The 19,170-nt window shown below is 33.3% G+C and overlaps 1 protein-coding gene across 3 annotated transcripts in view; it reads right to left on the minus strand.

Moving 5' to 3' along the window:
• The window catches only part of dally (division abnormally delayed protein), a 643,966-nt gene that overhangs the window by 462,758 nt on the left and 162,038 nt on the right, over positions 1 to 19,170 (minus strand). The window lies entirely within an intron of this gene.

The following is a 19,170-nucleotide window of genomic DNA, read 5'->3' on the forward strand; positions in this document are numbered from 1 at the left end:
GCAAAGAAGTCAAGCGTTTAGTCCGAAAATACATAAGTTTACTGTGAGTACATGCGATAATTAAGTACAGAAATTACTCATATGGTAAGTATTGCTAGCTCAGAGGACGTGTTGAAATGCATATTTTGATTGTAAATCATTTCAGTATGAGTATAAAGAACAACAAAGAAAATAATTCAAATACTTGTAGGTTACATTGAAACTAATAAATGCTATTTATAAAATTAGCTTATAAATATCGGCTGTGTATACATTTACGCGTCTGTATAAAAAAAAAACAATACCAATAGTCAAATCGATTTGCTTACTAATGATGAGATCATCTTAATAGCTCTGATCAGCCAAAAGTGTGCTAAATTGATTGAAAATATAAAAACATGATTATGAACGTCAGCTGCTTTGTCCAGTTTAACTTGAACAAGCGGATATCGCAGCTGTGGAATGATTATTCACTGGCAACTCTGGTTTGAAGAATGAAAGCTTGTGAGTTGAAATAGTGGAAATGGAAGTAATTACAGTTTGTTACGCACTCTTTCTCCATTAAAATTGTAGCCAGAGAATTTCTATTTTATCATTAAATCGCATTAAATTAATTAATACTCAAAGTAGGCTACAAATTATGATGGATATATAGTTATATCATTATAATATTGATAAATTATTGTGGTGGACAGCATTTAGTTAATTTATTATTGTAATTTCAGGCGGAAGCAATGATTAGTCGTGAGCAAAATGACACCACAAATTATTACAAGAGAATGTGAGAAAACGGCATTTCCCATACAGTTGATTACATATACATTTACAGATATATAATATAAACATTTATATTAAATATAATTCAAAGGCATAATATACTTATAAGTATTTATGTATTTGTATGACAACTAATTGTAGTTACTAATCAACAGATGGTGGCCTTAGCTAATTGCATACATATATTGATATGTATATATATGTACATATGTATTTACATATATGCAACGTAATCAAGCATGTCGAAGAAATCATTGTGAACTATTTTGCGGATCGTTGCAGAAAGCAGTCGATATACATAATTGTTGTTTTTGTATGTATTTATGAAACCATTTCTCGATCAATAAACCCATAAATGTATGTTCATATGTGAGCTTGTAGTTAAAAGAAATATGGATCATAAAAACAGTTATGCTGTTTAATAAAAGCTATTAATTTCCTAATAGAACGGAAATTGCACTTTTTAATAACCTGGGATTATATATTATATCGAAACTAATTTCAGACTTAAATAAATATACAAAATTACTTAGAAAAACGAAATATTTTTCATAGTCAGTTTCTCTCTACTGGCAATAGAGAAAGCTTTCTTGTTTTCAATTTTTCGCCACTCTTGCCAAGAGGAGATTTTTAGGACTCAACATTCAATGAAAAATATTTCTCCATTCAGCTAAGAAATAGGTACTTTCAGCATTTGTTCTCTAAGTTTTCGAAAGTACACTGCGGCGATCATTTGTAAGCCCAAGCTTCCTAAGTCCCTAAGGTTTATTGTAATTATTTGTTAAATATTGTAGTAATAGCACACCATATCAAACCGTTCTTCAAAATATATTTATCTCTTTCGGCTTTTTCAGCGTCGTATCTAACCGTCAAAAATTGGTTTAACGAGGTTTAACGTAGTCGCATGTGGATTTTTGATGAGCGGCTCTAAATGTCTCGAAAACATCCAAGATATCGTATTGCAAATATATGAAACAGTAAGAACCTCAAACGATCGCATGGTTGATATCCTGATTGAAGTGTTGTTCATGAGAATCCGAAAGCTTACTCATTATTGTTCATGAGAAAGCTGTCGAATACAGTGTTGGTTGCTACATTTTTCCACTTCGGGTAAGAATGAACTGTTTCAGAAAAGTGTTTGACAAAGTGTAAGCTAAATCTGAAATAATTTTTGCATTGTCTCGTGACTGTCGGTAAAACATGGGTGGTACATAAGAGAGACGAAAGAACGTTTTCTGGGTTTCATAAGGTGTGATCTACATCGACTACTTGCGGAAGGGCAAAACGGTCACAGCTGCTCCACTATTACAACATCGAAAGAGCTAACATATCTCCCATCATTCCTAACAAAACTGGTCGACTTCTGTTGCCTTATTCAATTTATTCTTCAGAGTTGGTTTCAATGAAATGTCTATTTTCCAAAATTTTCGATTTTCTTTAATAGGCTTCCCGGACTGCCTTCGGAACACTATTGTCCAAACTTAATGTCCATAAGTAAAGCCATTATAAGAGTTAGGCTTTCGGTCGTATCGACAAATGTGGTTTTTAGAAACACGGTTTAAACTTTCAAATCAGCACCGATAAATAACCTTTTAAATAATGTTGCCATTTCTTTTGAAACTCCTAAGTAGCTTTTAAGCTAAAAAAAAATATATTATTTTTGTAATTTTTAGAATGTTGTAATTCTTTAGGTAAGCATAAGTGTGGTTTCAAATTTATTTTTTCCTTAACTTATATCTGTGTCTTTATAAAGCAGCATATTTATTTCCTGCGCTTTTTGTCATCCATTGTAGAACTATAAATGTAAGGATGTGAACTTTTAAATATATTTTTTATTCAGATGGAATGTTTCCTCTACTCTTCTTCTATATTTGAGATATTCTTCTATTTAGTTTCAATTGCTAATGCAATCATCTTGCGATAAAGAATCCGTAGATCAATTTTCCGATTAGAAAGCAAAAATAGGCTTTTGATATTTAAAAATCTTAAGAGTATATTCTGCATCAAGGTTTAATTTATGAAATTGAGCCATTTATGAAAATATTCATTAGCGAAAAATAAGCAACTGAAAACTATCCCATATGCATGTATATATATACACAACAGATAACACATAATTCAATGTAAATATGTAAATGCTTTGAATAAGTACCAAAAGCTTTTAGCCATCAAGTACGCGGCGCTGCTGCCACCAACAAAGCGCTGAGGAGCATTGCAGAGCCAAATCTGGCCAGAACATTTGTTTGTAATCTCATGATGGTTCATAAGTTGAAAAGTGTATTAAAATATACATTTTATTACAATAAACAGAGGAAGTGAACGAGAGAAGCAAGTACGTCGGTGTTAGTGTGCTTGTAACGGTGAGTGTACGTGTCCGATTTTCTATGGGAATCGCATCGCTTTCAACTGCAAATTAAATGTAAATTCAAATTGCCAATGATTATGAGCCGAATGAAGATACTCAGAGCACTGGAGCCTCAGAGTTCTATTCACTTCAGCAACAGCGCACGGTAGACCAGGCGGAAAGGCGGTAAAGCATCATAAAACGGGTCTATACAACACTTATCTTAGCTTAGTAATGCTCAGTAAGGAGCAGGAGCTCTACAATGCCGGTCAGTTGATGAGTCAGTATATAAAAATAAATATGTGTGCGTATGTGTGCAACCAATATTACCAGTTGGCAACTGCGAATGCATCTGCCTTGAAGCATGCCGAGAAGATACTGCCAAACTGGTCGTAATAGAAAAAAATAGTTCCGCTTTTAAGACTCGTTTGCAAAGGTTGTGTAATATAGTTGAAAGAATTCTAACAGATAAGACACTAAGATAGTAAACACAACAACAATAATATTGTTTTAAAAGCAATAACCTACGCCTTAGCTCCCTACTGGAAATGCATTAATTCTAAACCTTTTAAAATCCAACGTTCTTCACACCTCACAGTCAATCGCTCCACTTTGTCACTTTTATTATGAGTACGCTCCTGAAAGATTATATGGTTATTTAATGAATATTAAACAATTGAAGCCTACTTCGTTCAGATTACAGGGTACTCAGTAAAAGATAGGAATTGAAGCTAGGGTATCGACTTATGTACCCTTCGGGCATTCGAGAACATGAACGCACGCCATAATCTAAAATTTAAGGTATATGGCTACATGTCTTAAGGACAAATTTTATCTAGTTGGCTTTAAGTTGTAACAGGTAGACGGAAAAGTTTCTGTCGAGGTCGAAAAAACCGATTCAAGCCAGCTACGAATATCATTTTCATAGTACGATTTGTTTCTTGGTTCGGAATACTCCTCATTATTAGCGATATCTTTCCAAAGACCATTTTGTTGGGATGTGAAGTCAGGAAAAAAATGCAGGTTCACAGAATACTATGAATGCGTAAGCAACTCGAAGCCAGATCATGCAAATTTGTTATTATTTATGCTTTATTGATCACTCAAAACGCTGTATCTCTCTCTGTGAAGGTTAGTTCTAATTACTAAACAAATGCATTCTGTATTATTTTCCTTACAGGGCCTACAGACTTATTATTATAATTAACTTACATTTTTTTTTACTTAAATTTGCTATATTCTCATTTGGTTACTTCCTTTTTAGAGGCCGCTCTATTCATGCTTGTGCCACTGCAACGAAAGCGAGTGCCATTGTCGGCATGTAACGGAACTTGTTCGCTTGCTCCTTCGTGTAGTCCATGCATTAGCATCACCGATTAGGTGGCCAATTCTATTGTTATGACGTTTGTATGCGAAAGCGTTCCGTTTCGTGTGAATGAATTAATTAATTAATGTGTACGAAAGGAAAAAAGGAAAAATTCAGACCAAGATATTGCGAGTGGATAACATGAATTTGCCGTGAGTGAGCGCGTGTGTCTAAATATATGCACATAATTGAATTTGTTAATAAAGATTACAAAATTTTAGGATTAAGATAAAATTAAATGAATATGGACGTGTTAATTTATGGCACTTTTAAGTTGCTAGCCAAGATACACATATGTATATATAAATATAAACATAGTATGTATGTGCATGCTTTATAAATTACAGAGCTTTATTGAAATACTTCCGGAGTAGATGAAAAATCCGATTCACCCAAGATATTTCGTGATGTAATTGAACAAAAGTATATCCATACCTTTTAAATTTATTAATATTATTATGCAAGAAGGGAGTTTTTCTGAAAGAATCAGGTGATAATTTTCAATTTTATTCTTATTTAAAATAGTTTGCAGTTTTGCCATTGCGATTTATAGCTTTTCTTCAGATTTCCAGTGTCAAAGCATTGTCATTTTTAAACCACTAAACCTCGTCGAGCGAACGAATTTGGAGTAGAAGACTTTTTGGTGGGGATTGCATATAAATAACAAATGTTATATATGTGAGTTAGGACGAGAATATTAATAACGTAATGTTGTTGTTAGTATTAAATCATACTAGAAAGGTCAACTGTTTTACATTTTAAACCGATCAATTCAATTAGGCTGAGGAGAGATTTACAAATACAGGAAAAAATTTCTTAGTACAGTCTTTTATGTATTGATATGTACAAGTACTTGTAGTTAGTATTTAATTTTTATTGAAATGGTATGTATAAAAATATCAAAAAAGCCTTCTGGTTTTAATATAGCAAGCTCTGTAGAGAATATTTTTATACGTTTTTTATTTAAAAAAAAAATATAAAAAACATTAATACTATATACTATATATATATATAAATATGTGCCTTGTCTCTTGCTTAAGATATAATTGTTTTAAAAATAATATGAATTTTTTTAAACAGACTGATCAATATACATATGTTAATTTTTCTACACAAGCTTAGTAGTTTACCATCCACAAATAACGGTGAAATATGCTATCTTTTTGATGCTCCGGGTCAACATTACCATAAAAGTAAACAACCAATTATACGCAAGCGACTGCATTCGAGTCACACACACATACATGCACATTAAATGCTTGCAGCAAAACTTTTCACTAACAAACTACTAGCAAAAATGTGGCACCTTTGCACTCACCGACCTTGATGTGTGGCTTTTATTTAACAGATTTAAATTTTCTCTCTGGCGAAAGCAGTAATTTTGCATATTTCTACAATAACAAGAAAGTCTGACAGCCTCCTAAATTAATTGCCAATAAACAAGGCACATAAATGGGCGGCGTTTTGGCGAAGTGATAGCAAATACTGAATAAATTTTACGCCGATGTGGGTGGTCCACATGGGTGGCACAGTGCGCCAGTGATGTTCAATTAATGAGCAAAATTGAGGAGCACTCGAGAAATATTTCTATAAGTTGACCAAATACATAGCATGTGTGTGCTTTAAACACACGCTTGAACCCACACAGCCATGCCACACAGCATTTGGTTGATGGAAATAATTGAACAAAGGTGCATTTTGGCTTCCTTTCCACCCCACCTACCGCTAACAACGTCGGAACTCCTTACAGTGTAAAATTCAATGGTATTGCAATGCAACTACAAGCAATTGCGCACAAGAAACAAGTACTTGACTCCACGTTGAAAGTACGCTCATCAACTCTCCGTATTGGTTGTGGCATGTTGTTGGTCGGCTTACTAAAGTGAGTAAAATAAGGCTAGTTGCCTAAGCTGCATTGCAATGTGTTCCAACAAATGCAAAACATATGTGCCACACACAGCTGCAAAGTGCTATGCCTTGTTGTTACAGCTGCCACCAACAAATGTGACAACAATACACGTTGCACGGCAGCATTAAACATAAAATATAATTGAATTGCTGGGAAATTTCTTTACAACAAAGCAATTTCAACGGCAAGCAGGAGAGCAAAACAGCAAAGTGCTTGCCTCGAGCTGCTGCAAGCCAGCAAAGCCACCAAATACCATGTCGGTACTAAGTGCAAATGCCCCCTATGGAATGTCTGGGCAGCCTATAAATATAAATACCGAAACCAGTTTTCCAGCAAGCACACACACACATATATAAATATGGAATAAGAATACCTTCTGTTGCAATGAGAATATGGCAAGCAGCGTCATCCGAAAAGCCACAGCGTCTAAGATTGCGATGCCACAAAAGCTGCCAAGCCACATCCTACCGAAAATAAGCACACAAAAGCAAAAAGGTAATAAAAGCCAAGCGAGCAGAAGAGGAAGAGCAAAAATTCGTTCATCTACCGCGTAGAGCTGTGAGTCTGGCGCTGCGCATCATACATCTTGGCAGTTAACTGGTCGACCAAGCAGACGTGTGGCATGCAACAAAAACGCTATGGCGGCCTGTAAAGTTCCTACGTCGGCTGCAACGGATTTGAATTCGTGTGAAACAACTCAACTTTATTATGCACATTTCCATTTCATTTGGTCGTCATTATTGCTGCGTTGCTTTCGATTTCTTGTTCTTCTATTTGTGTTTGCTTTGCTTCACTTCTTCGCCTTTTCAATGAAATTTTTATGCACTCATTGTGCTCTTGACGGATTTTCTTACGATCTTCCTTTAGTTGAAGCAGCACTTTGTGCCGGCTTCAGAACTCCAAAGTTCTCTTACGTTTTTTTATGCAACTTTAGTCATTCAACCGAAAACTTGTACGCTTTAGCGCAGCTCTGGTCGCTGTTATAAACTTAGCTCATTTTGCTCGCTTCTTTTTGTTGACGCGAACGGACCTCTTTGACTGCCAACCGTATGTGCAGGAAACTATTTTTAGATTCCCACACTATAATGGCCGTTTGGCGGCTGACTAACTGGCTGCCCAACTCATATGTACAAAACAAAGTATGTGCAGTAAGACAGAATCGCTCGAAAGTGTTTTTTAGGGCTTCACATTACTTTTACACCCACAGTTGTCTTACGGATACGAGGACTACTATTCACACTTTGTGCTTTGTTCTCTTATTGAGAAGTATTTGCAGCAAGATATATTGTATTTCTTAAAGCGGAGTTCCGAACTACAAATTCTTTCGAAATGTAGCCCAGTACCAAACCCACATATTGAAGATGATCTCAGCGATAGTATCACTTCATATCGATGTTATTATAGAAATTCATTTACATTTAAACTAATCTATTAATCTCTCATTTATCAGTCGGAAGTGCTTTACTCAATAATCAACATATACGTAATAATCAAATATCATAAAATTAGGTGGTGAACTTGGGTAGAAATTTTTTTCTCTTACTCATCATGGAATGATAAAAGATCAGCAGTATTAGTAGCGTAGTAAATGAAAGAAATTTGTCTCTTTTATAAAAAATTAGTTTTCAAAAACGCGGCATTATCTTTAAATTATTATAGATCCCAATATAAGGCACTTAAGATTAGGATATAAGGATCAGATCACTGATAATCAAAAATATGTTTTTGTCTAAGCTTGGTTCTGTTCCAATAAACATCTTTTCTGGAAGAGTAATATTCAAAATGATCAGAGCAAGCGCTGACTTACAGCAGCTTAGATGAAACAAGCAGTACAAACAGAGAATACTGATAACGAATATATAGTACTTTATCGAAAAATTCGTGTGAGAGAAATTACACAGGTTCTTAGCTGAGTACATTTCTGAAGAAGAGTAAATTACTGAAGATCACTTCTTGAAGAATCCAATAATTTATACCAGATATCGCAGTTTATGAAGCAACTATCTAACAAGGTCGTTTCGAACCTTCGAAATTTTAGACTTTATATCTTAATGTAAACATATAGATATTTTTTTTCTTGTAATGTCGCAAGCCTAAAAGCCTGGGTTTGAAGTTTAAGTTTTTTTATTCGATCACCGTGTTGCTAAAATATTACACATTTTCTCCCAAGCATAAGTTCAAAATCATGCCTCTGTAAGCAGACAATAGTTCTGAGAAAATAAATCTTAGATTTTATTTGAATCGAAAAATATAGAAATTTCAGTAGATTTCTTAATTTATAACGATTGTTAAATCGAAAATCTAAACAAAATTAAAAAGCTTTCTAACCTAACTACGTGTTTGAAAAGTATTTTCATTAAGCTCAACACGAATAATTCACCCTCGTAACTGGCAGTAGCTTCCAGGTGCACTCTTATAAACATATGAATATACATATAAACTTTCTTGCATCAATAATAAGTAACTACAACTGCGTTTCCTCGCTTGCCACGACTCTATAGCTTACATTTCGCAGGCATGCAATAGCATACTCCAATCCTTCACTGATATTAACTTTCGAAAATTTCCCTTTGTTTGCACTCTTCTAATTTTATTTCATTCAATTCTTTTTACAGTTTGCACGTAAGCTTCTCTATATTTTTTGATAGCACGACTTCAGTAAGACCTATGCGATTTCCACCAGCATAGCCCACGCATTGCTTGGATAGTTCATTTAACAGGCAACACCCCAACTCGTAGCAACCGTTTGAGTCACCAATCACACTTAGCACTACTAGTGTGTCTGTATGAGTTCGTCCTCGACGTCCGGCCGACTATTTGGTACTTTCCACTTCTTTTTACTTTCAAGCATGTTTTTCTTGGTTGCTCTCCTTTGCCAACTCTCTGCTCTAAGCGTTATTCCTTTTTTTCTAAATCAATTTTTTTTTTTAAATTCTCATAAAAATTCCACAAGTCAAAATGGACTTACAGCACCGTCGCATACACAGATAAACTGGCAAACCTCTTCTTCCTCTTACACATTTGACGAGCGTCTAATAACCTGCACGACACCCGCTTACGCCTGCCGCAGGTCCAGTTGCCACAATTTGTGATTGTCGTTAGGCAAGTTAAGTAGTCGGCGCTGACTCTTTGAGTGCACAAAAACGTGAAGATGCCTTTGTGGCAGACAGAAGACTTTGTGCCAACAGCAGCTGTGTGACATTGTTCATGAAGACGCTGTACACCGCTTTCAACAGCGGTGCTGCCGGCCTGCCTGCCGGTAGTCGTCAGCTCGCATTCTATATATTCAAAGTGAGTCTGCACAGATTTTATGGATGCAAAATAAGTTGAGCGAACATTTAAAATAATAAAATTAATTGAATGCTTGCCAGTCTTCGAACCGGCAAATACTTTTGTTGCCGATGATGGCGCTGTTTGCGTGCCCGTGACGGGCTTTGAGGCCTGTTTGTAGTTGTGTGGCTTTTTTTGTAGAAAAGTGTTTTCAAGTTTACTGTTTATTTGTACTTTTTCTCCATCAGGCTTTGTAATTGTCTTCGTTGGCAATTGCGATGTAATTGGACATTGTAAAAAATAAAAATCTCCTTTTCACGTAATGCTTAATTAAGAATATGAAAACTTAATTATTTTTATTAAAACCTTATTCTGTTTTATAGACTTAAAGTTGATCAATTGCTACCACAAGACGTAAGTAACAAACTTACGAATTTTTCGATTATTAGGGTTACCACTTCGACTAAGCTTTTCAAAGCAAATCTTGTTAAAAGCTCTTATATTTTCTGAGAGCACTAAGCCAACGCTACGTATTCATTATTATTCTTTACTATGTACTCATTATTTAGCATTACTAAGCATTCATTACTTGTCAAAAATTTGGAGAATAAGAGGTTAAGAATTCACCAGAACTTTTGCTTTTGAAAAGTTAAACTTGGGGATGAGGAAAATGGAAGGTGTTAACCTTGTGGCGAGACCACACTATCTGTACGGGATATATATATGAACTGTAAATATGTTTTAGACAAATGATAAGCTCAGATCTGACCGTTTTATGAGTTCACTGTAGATCCTTACAGATCCGAACAGACGGATGTGTACTGAGAATTACAATTCTTAAAATTGTCTCCGCTTGTTTGAAGATCATCACATGGAAGAAGTTTTGAGTTAGAAGTTGTGGAAGTTGCAAAACCGTCATTCCCAGTAGGCCAAAACGTTGACGACAATATAGCGAATCAGACCTGAAATAGTAAGTATCAATTATCTCTTGGTCTTTACAACTGTAAAGGAACATCACGAGTTTGGTGTAATATCAGTATTGGATGGAAACAATTTTTTGGTGGACTGTTGATGATAGGATAAGAAAATTATTTGTATAACTGGGTTAAAGAAAACTCAATATTAGTAGAAAACACGTTACTTTTCTCTTAAATGGAGATTCTGGTTGGTCTACAAACCAAAATTTGGCATTTTAACTAAAGTAGAGCACATTCATGCTAAAAGGCTCCGACTTGATCTTGACATGTTTTAGCAGGAAGAGGCAATACTTTGATTACAAATACTTACTGCTAGTTACAGATTCTTAAACTAAGAATAGATTGAATTAAATTAACTGAGACTGATTTACTGAGGATATAATACCAAGAGTATATATTTATAGTTTCAGCTTCAAATATTTGGAAATATTTGACTTTCATGAGGATAAAGACTCTCAATTTAAACTCAAATCATACAAACATATACACATTTGTAACTAATACCTACTCGTAGACAGCATATTTGTTTATATGCAAAAAGAGCGCTTGGCCACAGAGCAATTTACCCAAATTCTATGTCTCTCAGTTTAAGCACCTTCATTAAAAATTTAATAAGTAAGCACTTGCCGTTGGCACATATACAAAAGCATATGTATAATACATCAGTAAATGCGCACCGACTGCCTGTTGTGTCCCATCACTTGCTGCACGAAATGTTCTAATCATCATTTGCATATTTCGCATCTTTGCGCAAGATTGGATTACGACCAAATGAGAACGTCATTGAAGAGAGAGTTTGTGAGGTTACGTGTAATCAAATATAATTTTAATGTTCTAGTTACAGAATATTGTGTGTGAGAAGTTTACTATTAGACAAGCACGCTTATTTATAGGACTGTTGGGGTTGGTGGAAGAAAAACAGTTGATATTCCTAGAAGAGAACTCAACTAAATATCCAACAATAAATCTATCAAAGAGCTTTAAGGACCAAATTTGAGAGTATAAAATTCAGAATGAAGTTATTGTTGTTCAAGGAATTATCTTAATATTGAAATCATACTTCACTTCGTTTGTCGTAGGCTTTAACTTTGAAAATTAAGCAATAGAAGAAAGGTTGAGTACAACTGAACCTGGTGCACATAAAGAGCTGTCTTGGTTTCCAATAAGCGAAGGGGTTTTACAGAACTTGAACGCGGACCATTATTTCGACCGATATTTTTTTTCTATCTGCGATATGTTGCTTTGGATGAAACTTATTTGGGATTTATAATATATCAATATATAGTAGGTTTACTAGAAAAGAGGACAACTACAAAACAGCTATTAAGCTTTTAACTTCTTTGGCAGTTGATTACGATTCACAGTTTTAGGTAAAAAGTCAAGGCAAATTAATATAAGCTGTAATTGTCGTTTATGAGTCTGAAAATATTTGTGTGGTGCCACCACAAGGCCTCAATGGCTAAAAGAAGCTTTATGTTTTAAATTTATTTGGAAGTGGATAATGCCTGTTTGAGATCTAAGAGCATCAACTAGCGACTAGTGATCATGCTGCAGAGACACTTTATAAAGAAATATAATTCTAATTTGAGCGAGTATCAACTTTAAAAAGCTTTCTTGCACCAACTTGCATATTTTAAACAATATGTAGTCAACTTTGGTCTGAGAAAATTAATTTAAAGGAGAAAACATAACATTTAAAGGAGATACATAAAACTGACACTCATTCCAATTAATTTCTTTTATAAGTCAAATGTAACAAAATTATCGTAATATTTTCCACAGCACTGAGGTACTTTAGGCAATTCAAATGCTAATTCAAATGAATGAACCAAGAGTGGATGTCACGGCGTATACGTAATAAACGCACAGAATAAATTTTAGCGCAGCATGCTGTCTGGTTAACAACCGCGCAGTAGAAGAGCAACAAAAACAATAACAGCGAAACTGGAAAAAAACAACACTAGCACAGCTAAAATAACAACAACAACAATAAATATACTAATAACAACAACTATAACGTAGGAAACTGCGCTCTAAAAACAGCACTGACCAAAACAAAAACTACAACAACAACACCAGCAGCAATCATAACGCGTGAAAATGAAAATGTGTATTAAACTTAAGCAGGAAATTGCGCATTTCATACATTTAATGTTAATATTTTTGCATAGTTCACGTTGCAGCGAAAAGCGAGGGAGCGAGGATTTTCATTACGCCCACATGGCGATGCCAAAGCCAAGAGCTTAAATTATGCATACGTACATAACGGTAAATGAAGCTGCGTTTTATTATTCTGCCCGCTTATAGCTCGACTTTTTCACGGATTAAAAAGTGCCGTTGCACACACGTGCTCACATACATGAATTGCAAGTAGTGATGCCCTTTGTCACAAAGTGTTTCCGGTTTTGCTTTGTTTTCATTTTCGTTTTACATCATTTTTGTATGCACGCTTTGTAATGATTATTATTACGCTTGTACACTCAGAATTGCTAAAACGCACACACATATACATATTTTATGTAATACGACGCGCTTAAAACACTGGTTTTAGCTTTCGAACACGTTTCGGCGCTTAAACGGAAGGCAATATTTGCAAAAAGTTTTCCGCGCTTTTGCCGTTGCGTTTGTGTTTTGCGCGCTTTGGCGCTGCTGCACTGTTATTGTTATGAAAGGCCTTTAGTTGATTCACATGGAGTTGAACAAAACTAAATCTTCACACATTCATATGCACACTCACTCATTATTTGATTACAGAAAGTGGGGTGTGGCAGCATTTTGTATGCAATTTGACTTTGACACACATTGTTGCACGTTTTATGAGCTATTGTTGCGTCGTACTCCGCTTGCACTTAGTTAACTCTTTTACCAAGCGTTGCAACTGACTTTTTATACTCGTGACTTACTGCCACCAACAAAACATACGTATGTCAGTATAAGCCCTGTAGGAAAGATTAAGATTTTAAGTTGAAAGTTTTAACTCCAAACAAAAATTATTTTATCAAAAAAAGAAATTAGCTTCTAGAACTATGCTACAGATTTTCAAGTTGAAAGATGATGGCTACAAAATGAAATAAATTTATAAACATGAAGCTAACAGTATGCTACAGTTATGAAGTTATGACACGATTACAACAAAATTATAAAAATAAATAACCAATATTTGAAGACGAGACAGAAAATTTTCAATCAATTATCACTTTGTGGTATACTTTGTTATTTTCTAAAGGCTTCCATTAAGCTTTGAAAGCTTCGAGGAACTTTTTATTGATATTAAAATCTTAACTCTCTGTTTTGAATTCAAGTTTTCTGAAATTATTTCGTGTAAATAATTTTGAAATCACCCTCCTTGAGAGCAGACTTTAGACTTATGTAATATGTCTAGTCTTTTACATGGTAATTGTTTTGATGGAGTGCATGCTGTAAAGATCATTAGGTTAGGGTAAATAGGTTTTTGAAAATTTAAGTCTAATTTATGAAAGTTTGGCACTTATACCAAATAAACCTTATTACAAGGTGTTGTCTACATTTCGGCGTGCAGTATTATTGACTTCAACTATAAAGCAGAAAGACTAGTGCTAACGGGTCTTGTGTGAGCTTCTTCTGAAAAAAAGACTAAACATTATTGTGTGAGTGTAGTGAATTGTATAAAAATACAAATTATCTAAAACTATTGTCACAAACTCTGGCACTGGCTGGTGGTAAACAGAAACTTTCTGTGCAAATCGCCTGTGTGACCCGAGATAACATGGTGTGTCGGTTGGTTACCTTTTATTGCCACTATACAGTTCTGGACTACATGAGTTCAGCATTTTGCTTTTCATGCCAAGCCGCACAGGGCAATTTCACACACACATCGTTTGTTAGACTTTTATAGCTAACAATTTGTTTGAAATTGCATTTTATATACAATTGTAGCTAAGCAAATATTTTAGAATATGTTGCTGACACTTTCAAATGGATTTCTTCTTTGCCAGTGTAAAAACAATAAATATAAGGCACAATGTATTTGAGCTTGCAAAGCTGTAAGAGATAGTCCGGAGGCAAAAGTTTAGTTAAGCCAATGCTTTTATATCTGAAAAAAATTTTTTTTTTGCGGCTAAAAGTAACAGTTGGTGATATTCTCACGTTACTGTTGCAAAATGCCTTAAGTCCGAAACAAAAAGCTTTGTTCGCTGCTCTGTTGTAGAAATTGCGGATTTGGCACTCTGGTCTGCGATTCCTTTTTGCAAGGTAAAGATTATTGTATTCACGATTTCTAGATCTTAGTGCATATAAAATTGTTCAAAAATCAGAAAATTTAATATTTAGTACACTCGCCGGGGAAGAAAAGAATACTAATTCTATAGCATGCATTTTAACTAACTTCAACCAACTCCGAAATTTTCAATCTCGTGCTATTTTCTAAGTTATATGATCAGAGATTATTGATGTTTTTCCCAAGATTACTCCTAAATATTCAGGAACGCATATCTGATTTATCCTTGGCTTTATTTTACTCTGAAATTATGCAATAAATCAAATTTGTTTTTGAAACACTTAATTTAGGAGACCAGCTATTAAATTAAACAGTAATTTTAATGCTATCAAGTTTATAAATTTCCGAATATATGTATAGCTCCAAAAATTACCGTACGAGCTTATAAGTTTCCGTTTTCTAATCACAAATACCTTTGCAAGGCAGACAACAATCTTATTAGTCCTTAATTTTACACCTACATACCTTTCTGTTTACTTTAAAATAGTCCATATAATAATTTATTAGTACAGAAAAAAATTTTTTAAGTTTCCGGATACATTACTCAGATATTTTTTTTGCAAAATCGTTTCGAAATATTGTAGATTATTTAATATTTCATACCATTTGTTAAATTGTCGCTCTGAATTTTTTCGAATAAATTTTCGGACTAGCACGTTTTCAGAGAATTGATTTCAATCAAACATACGAATTTCCATACATATACAAGCATATACATATGTATGTATGTGCATTATAACTGCAAAAAAAAAAACGATCTTTACTATTAACCCAGATCGCATAAAATATATAATATTGTAAAAAAACGTATATATTTCCTCCACTCCCTTCCGCCTACAGTATTCACCTAATTTGCTGTTTATAAATAAAATACAATGCCTGCACTGCTGTTTATCTAAGAAATAATCCGATTTCAATTGCCATTACTAAAAGGAATAACAGCTACTCGACAACAATATGCAATTGATGATATACAAAACGAATAAAGAATTGAAAAAATGAGTGATGACACGAACAGTTTTGAGAACAAAAAAAAGAAATATTTCGTTGAATTGAATTTGGAAGAAGGCGACGCCCACACTCAGCACATTAACTACGAAGAAGTCAACTATTTGGTGAGGAGATGGCTAACAATTTGTATACAATACGAGTGTGGTTGAATGTGTATGTATGTGTGGGAGTATGTGTAGTCGCTTGAAGCATCAATCAGTTTTTAATATTACGATGATCATGTTAATTAATTTATTTGAGAATGACATCATGCGCGCATGTTTGTCTACGCTTACAATTGAAGCATGACCGATTCCACTGCTAATTTATTGGTATTAGTGCGTATGTGTGTGTATCTTCTTACAAATTGAAAATTGCCGAAAATAGCAAAATCATGAAATAGCAGTAGGTATCTTTCAGATGACAATTAAGCAAAGATTCCCTTGTCATTTAAGTGCGTGGCGCCATGAGCATGGAAGAGGACTTAGCTGGAGAGTCTTAATGGGGGCTTAGAAACATTTGTGTAGAAATTTAGATATATTTCTAGACAGTGGCGTAGGATTTAGCCTCCGCTTAGGCTAGTCTTAATGGGGTCTTAGAAACACTTCTGTCCAAACTTAGAAATGTCACTTTACAAAATTTTCAACTTTTTATTTTAATGATTTTTGAATAGATATATTTCTGTATATATTCCCGAAAGACGCCACTTTTAATGCCACTTAAGTATCGTTACACCGCTCAAAAAATCGATATGAGACTCTGTCTCTAAAATCTGTGTGAATAAAAAATAGCAAAAGTATATTAATGTATCCATAAATGATATATCTACGTACTTATAATATATATATATATTGGCGCGGAGACTAATTGAAGTATGTTTTATGTTTTCTGTAAACTCTCATATGCTCACAGCTTTTAGTTCAAAGAATTTTTCTATTTCAATTGACAAAGCCATTTGTAACATAACGGGGATTACAAAAAATAACAATAATGACAAAGAAACAATTCAAAAAAATAAATGAAAACATTATACAATATATTTATGTTTGTGTGTCTGTATAAATGGAATCATTGAATGCATGTGGGTGTAAATTTGTGATTATTTCACCACAGCATAAAATATGAGAACAATTGCAGCATAAATACCGGGAACGACATGAATACATAACATTCAAACTTGTCGAAAATCAAAACAATAAACATTATGAAATATAGTAACGAGTAGTACGGCGAAATGGAAAAGCAGTCATACATATACATATGCTTATGTATGCTTGACATACATATTTGTTTTTATGCATAATATCAACAAGTAAAAAAATATAAAAGAATTATTTACCGCATTAAATGGGTTCCAGAATTTTTTTATATATTTTGTTTTATTGAGAAAAAATTGCAAAATGCGTTCTTTCAAAATTTTGAGAAATTGAAAATCCAAAGAAACACAACTATTCCGAAAGAACAATATTTTGAACCAATAACAGATCAGTTGAATTTTTAATTCACAATACTACTGATAGAAAAATTTTCGCAATTAATTTTTACCCGAAAGCGTTAGTAATTCATAATCATCAATCTTTCTACGCGTTGTCAAAGTGAGTCAGAAAAAGTCCATGTTTTCGACAGGGCCTTTGGATTTTCCCAAAATGCGAATTTGCTCTTTATTAAATCGCATTGTTGTGTCAAGCCATGTTAAGCTTACACCCACCTTTTTAGTAGCGTCCACCAATCACGATTAAAATACGCCAGTTCATAAGTAAATCATATCTCAACGTATTTCAACGGCTTTTAAGACCTCTAATGACTACTTTATAGACGATGCAAGACCAAAATTGTTTATGATATTGTTGTCTTTATAAATTTCAGTATTTGTGTGTATGTGTGTGTATACAACAACCATGTGTTGTGCATTTATTTGTAGACAAAATGCTAATGGCTATGATAATTCGGTCAAAAAGGCATAAATATACGTGTCGAAACGAGCGCTAACATGTCAATTCATCAAAACAAATGCCAGCAAAAACAAAAAATATTTATACACACATGCATACATGTATATAATGTGCGCGAGTTTGTACATTTTATTTATTCAAAACACAGCGTTGACAAAACGTTGCATTTCTCTTCATAAATCCTTTTTAGTTTTAAAATAAAATGCTAATGATTACTTTTTAGCGTTGTTGTTATTGTTTTGCATTGTTGTAAAATATATATGTATTTATAATTTTTTGCAAATGTTTTATGCGCCAAAAAACGCCAGCAACACGAAATTAGCATACTTATTTGAATTTGTATGGCGTGTGCGAACATTGAAAATAATTTCAATGTGTCTTTTGTTTTTGTATCTGCTATTTTGTGCGAATTCAGCATTGTGAGCTTTGAAGCGGGCGTAACGGCGTGCTGCTACAGTGCTCGCGAATATACCGAAAAGGAAGTCATAATTTTGCGTTTCGTTGGCATTGACTGAATTGATTTATTACAAAAAATTTCGCGCTGAAAATTTGTATGAAATGCCAAAAAACAATAAAGTTGAAAAACGTACGACACTTTCTATTCAGTTATTTTGTGTGTTTGTATGTTAATTCAGACATTTAGTGTTGCAATAAGAATTTTTGGCAGCACGCATAGTAGGGCTGCTGTGAATTTTAATTTTGCGATGTATTTTAAAAATTTATTTAAAAAATTTTATGAAAAAATTGAATTGTTGAAAATATAAAACAAAAAAGTAAATTTTCGAAAATATTAATTCAAATAATTTTTGAAAAGAAAATATATTTGAAAAAGTTCAGTAAAAAAAAATTTGAAGTCGAAAATAAATAACTTTTGTAAAAAGTTAAATTATAATAACAATTAGTTTGGTGGTAAAATAAAAATTTAGAAAATATCGAATGTTAGTAAATGAACAAGTTTACAAACAAAATTTTAAAAAATAATAAGTTAGCAAAAAAAGTTTTTGAAAAATAATAAAATTTCTAAAAAATCGACAATCGAAAGAAAATTCTTTGAAATGTTAAATTTAATAATAATAATAATAAACCCAACGATTACTCTCCTCTTCGAAAGATATTTGAAATTTCGAAAACTATATTTGATATTTTAATATAATATATATTTTTATATAAACAATTATTTTGAGAAAAAGATAATAATTTCTTTGATATTTTTATTTCCAAAATATTTTTAAATTTTTCAAAACAATTTTTGATATTTTAATGTACTTGTATATTAATATTTATCTTTAAAAAAACAAATTACTTTGAGAAAATTAATGTTTAGAAAAAAATCGAAAGTTATTAGAAATAT

Source organism: Bactrocera oleae, chromosome 6 (assembly GCF_042242935.1).
Source record: "Bactrocera oleae isolate idBacOlea1 chromosome 6, idBacOlea1, whole genome shotgun sequence".
NCBI classification, from domain to species: Eukaryota; Metazoa; Arthropoda; class Insecta; order Diptera; family Tephritidae; genus Bactrocera; species Bactrocera oleae.